Source organism: Arachis hypogaea, chromosome 18 (assembly GCF_003086295.3).
Source record: "Arachis hypogaea cultivar Tifrunner chromosome 18, arahy.Tifrunner.gnm2.J5K5, whole genome shotgun sequence".
NCBI lineage: Eukaryota > Viridiplantae > Streptophyta > Magnoliopsida > Fabales > Fabaceae > Arachis > Arachis hypogaea.
In genome coordinates, this window is record NC_092053.1 from 35,203,018 (window position 1) to 35,208,193 (window position 5,176).

The following is a 5,176-nucleotide window of genomic DNA, read 5'->3' on the forward strand; positions in this document are numbered from 1 at the left end:
AATGAATGCTTGAACAGTGCATATGTCTTTTGAATTTGATGTTTAAGACTGTTAAATATGTTGGCTCTTGAAAGAATGATGAACATGAGACATGTTATTGATAATCTGAAAAATCATAAAAATGATTCTTGAAGCAAGAAAAAGCAGTGAATACAAAAGCTTGCAGAAAAAAAAAATTTAGAGAAAGAAAAAGAAAAACCAAGCAGAAAAAGCCAATAGCCCTTAAAACCAAAAGGCAAGGATAAAAAGGATCCAAGGCTTTGAGCATCAGTGGATAGGAGGGCCTAAAGGAATAAAATCCTGGCCTAAGCGGCTAAACCAAGCTGTCCCTAACCATGTGCTTGTGGCGTGAAAGTGTCAAGTGAAAACTTGAGACTGAGCGGTTAAAGTCAAGGTCCAAAGCAAAAAGAAGAGTGTGCTTAAGAACTCTGGACACCTCTAATTGGGGACTTTAGCAAAGCTGAGTCACAATCTGAAAAAGTTCACCCAATTATGTGTCTGTGGCATTTATGTATCCGGTGGTAATACTGGAAAACAAAGTGCTTAGGGCCACGGCCAAGACTCATAAAGTAGTTGTGTTCAAGAATCATCATACTGAAATAGGAGAATCAATAACACTATCTGCATTCTAAGTTCCTATAGATGCCAATCACTCTGAGCTTCAATGAATAAAGTGAGATGCCAAAACTATTCGGAAGCAAAAAGCTACTAGTCCCGCTCATCTAATTAGAATCTGAGCTTCACTCAAAAACTCTGAGATATTATTGCTTCTTGACTTATTAGTAGTCTATTTTATTTATCTAGTTGCTTGGGGACAAGCAACAGTTTAAGTTTGGTGTTGTGATGAGCGGATATTTTATACGCTTTTTGGGGTTAATTTCATATAGTTTTTAGTATGTTTTAGTTAGTTTTTAGTTTATTTTCATTAGTTTCTAGGCAAAATTAATATTTCTGGACTTTACTATGAGTTTGTGTGTTTTTCTGTAATTTCAGGTATTTTCTGGCTGAAATTGAGGGAGCTGAGCAAAAATCTGATTCGGCTGAAAAAGGACTGCTGATACTGTTGGATTCTGACCTCTATACACTTGGAATGGAATTTATGGAGCTACAGGAGTCCAAATGGCGCGCTTTCAATTGCGTTGGAAAGCAGACATCCAGAGCTTTCCAGCAATATATAATAGTCCATACTTTGCTCAAGGATAGACGACGTAAACTGGCATTCAACACCAATTCCATGTTGCAGTCTGGCGTCCAGCGCCAGAAACAAGTTACAAGTTGGAGTTCAACGCCAGAAACAGGTTACAACCTGGTGTTGAACGCCCAAAACAGCCCATGCACGTGAGAAACTTAAGTCTCAGCCCCAGCACACACCAAGTGGGCCCCAGAAGTGGATTTCTGCACCATCTATCATAGTTTACTCATTTTCTGTAAACCTAGGTTACTAGTTTAGTATTTAAACAACTTTTAGAGATTTATTTTGTATCTCATGACATTTTAGATCAAAACTTTGTACCTTTTGACGGCATGAGTCTCTAAACTCCATTGTTGGGGGTGAGGAGCTCTGCTGTGTCTCGATGAACTAATGCAAGTATTTCTGTTTTCCATTCAAACATGCGTGTTCCTATCTAAGATATCCATTCGCACTTCAATATGAATGTGATGAACGTGACAATCATCATCATTCCTCCACGAACGCGTGCCTGACAACCACTTACGTTCCACTGTAGAATGAATGAATATCTCTTAGATCTCTTAATCGGAATCTTCGTGGTATAAGCTAGATTGATGGCAGCATTCAAGAGAATCCGAAAAGTCTAAACCTTGTCTGTGGTATTCCGAGTAGGATTCAGGGATTGAATGACTGTGACGAGCTTCAAACTCGCGAGTGCTGGGGGTAGTGACAGACGCAAAAGGATAGTAAATCCTATTCTGGTATGATTGAGAACCTGCAGATGATTAGCCGTGCGGTGACAGCGCACCTGGACCCTTTTCACTGGAAGGATGGATGGTAGCCATTGACAACGGTGATCCACCAACACATAGCTTGCCATAGGAGGACATGCGTGCGTGAATCAGAAACAGAGGAAAGCAGAATTTCAGAAGACAAAGCATCTCCAAAACTCCAACATATTCTCTATCATTGCATACAAGTATAATTTGTGTTCTGCTCTTTTATTCCTTGCAATCAAATTTGATAAGTGAATTATTTTATTATTTTCCTGACTAAGAGTTACAAGATAACCATAGATTGCTTCAAGCCAACAATCTCCGTGGGATCGACCCTTACTCACGTAAGGTATTACTTGGACGACCCAGTGCACTTGCTGGTTAGTTGTGCGAATTTGTGAAGAGCTGTGATTTCCAATTTCGTGCACCACTCCTCAGGTTCTGACACAAATTTGCAAATATTGTGCGACCAAAACACCAAATCGTTGAATCTCTTGCTTTTCGGCTCCAATAGAGGCTTGTCTTGCTACTCTTGATATGTGTGTGCCTCCTCTTTATGTTCCTGCTCCAGCGTTTCAGTATATATTTTGGTGCTACTTTATCTACTTACTCAAAGCTTAAGACGCTCAGAGAATGGCGGCATAGTATGCCCTTTGACTCGAACAGCAGGCAATAGCACTTTATTTCTCATGATACTGCGTCGTAAGTGACAAAAAACTTGTTGAATGTGGAGTTAGAAACCTACCCTATGACTTCTTATGTTATAAAACCTAGGGTGGAATGCATTGATCTTGTGATGCAATTCACCTTTCCTCTGAATTGTGCTTGAACTTCCCTGAACTTCTTGTGAGTATACACATGCTAAAATTGAGCCTCTATTACTGATTTTGTTGTGCACAGTATCACGGTGTGAAAATTTGTTGCATCAAATTCTCTCTCTCTTTGCTCTCTGCTTGCTAGTCAATTATCGTAGTGCTTCACAAATTGAATTAAGGAGCTATTGTGTGTGATGAACTTGTTGAAAAATGCATGCATGCTCTCGCTCCTTTGTGTGCTTTTCATCCCGTCACAAAAGTGGTGATCCAGATAAATTGGAATCCATAAATGAACCGAAAACATGAGCTCGGATAAACTGAAAGCTATGCACATTTTAACAAAAAAAAGTAACAGCATCAAATAATTCGAATTAAAACCTCGGTTACCTGAGAGCCACTTATTGCCTTCGACACTCTACTTTGTGACAAGATCCTTCCAATTTCAGTCGAATGCGTCTTTTGTGAACGAGTTCCAAATGATGTGGTTCATCTCTTGTTCGATTTCTTCGTGTCACTTGTAGCCGTTTAATTTGCTTGGGATCTTCTTCATGATGTGGCAGATGCACCATCGGTGAATTGTTGTTGGCATGCACATCTCTATGGCCCTTTGCATTGTTGCGCATTGGTCGGTAAGAATACCTTTTGGTGTCTTGCCTTCCATGCAACGGAGCCAATACTCAAATAGCCATTTGAATGATTGGATGTCCTCATTTTTCATTAGAGTGAATCCGAGAAGTGTTGACTGACCATGGTGATTCCCGCCCACAAAAGAACCAAAAACCAGATTGTACTTGCAGAAATGGACACTGGCAACAGTTATGAATCGGAATGTGTTGGCTTGGTGAACCTAAAACTTAATTTCAGTGAACCGAATACCTGTTTGTGTTGTAAGTAGTGTCAAAATAAAATGACGTCTCCAAAATACTAGCATGCAGCCCTGCTTCTTGCATCGGCCCAGAATGCATTTTTGATGGAGTGATCGCCTTTGAGGTTAAGCTCGAAAGAGAAATTTTGATTCTTCTCTTTCATGCTTAATAAGTACTTCTCAAATTTTTTGGCATCATCTTGTTCAAAAATATTTCGTACTTCCCTTGTGATGTAATTACTCACGTCTTTTTCGATAAAACTTAGTTTCCGATGACTGTCTGCTGCTGTTACGAATGATTGATATGTTTTGCTCGGTATAACGACCCGACTTTTTGAAAATTAAATAAAAAGTGATTTACAATTTATAATATTTATTGAAAATTTTATTTAAAAAAATTATTTTTCCTAAAAATAGTTAAATTAAATTTTATGATATTTTGAATTTAAAATTTATTAGACTTTCTAGATAATTTTTATTATAATGAGATCTTTCAAAAAAGATAAAAGAATTATTATTATTATTATTATTATTATTATTATTATTATTATTGTTCAAAAAAAAAGGAAAGAAAGTGGCCGAAGGCCATTATATATACATATATGCCGTTATATATATTCATTATATATATACATAGTAAAGAAAGAAAGCAAGCAAGCTAAATGTGGCTTATATGCATGAATATATATAAAAACACGACACATGCCTCTAAAATCATCACGTTACCATCTTAATTCCTTTTTTCTTCATCATTCAGTTTGTGAGTCTTGAGAGAAGGAAGAGAGAGAATTGTAAGAGAGAATGAGAGAAACATGGCACCGTAAATCTTTTGACTTAGATTTTTTAAGTTTTGTAACTCCAATAAAAAATTTAATTCGGTAAAAGTGTTTGTATTCTCTTCCTCCATACGTTGATGTTATTTTTATATGGTAGAAGTTGACGGTGACGTAACTCCTCTTTTCTTTGAGTTTGGCCAATTGAAATTCTAGAAGGCACAGACGATTTTTAACGTTTTCTTCTTCAGTGACTTGGTTAGAAAGCCTCTCCGAAACTTCCGTTTTTTTTTATTTCGTACAGAGGTAGAGTTGTGTAACTTTATAATAATTAAATGTGAATTTGATAAGTGAATGTCGATTTGGTTGATTATTGTTTGATTTTGAATGAGTTTATGTTGAATTATTGTTGCTTGTGATTTGTTGGTTTGGCTATGAGGAACAGCTCAGCTGTGGTTGTTTTAATAGTTTTGGGACTGTTGTGATGTGGTATTTTGATGAAATTGATGAGATTTGGTGGTTGAAAGATTAAATTAAAAGTTAGAAAAATCGATAATCGAAAGACTCGAAAACGGATTAAAATACAAGTAATATTTTGAAAAGGAAGGGCTAAGGGTTTCAGTTTTGGTATAAGAGGAAGGCTAATATTTTAAATTTATTTTTGAAGGGTAACATTGTATTTGTATAAAAAAATCAAGGTACAATTTGTAATTATATAAGTTTCTGGGTATTTTGGGTAATGAATAAAGTACGAGGGTAAAAATGAGTATTTTATA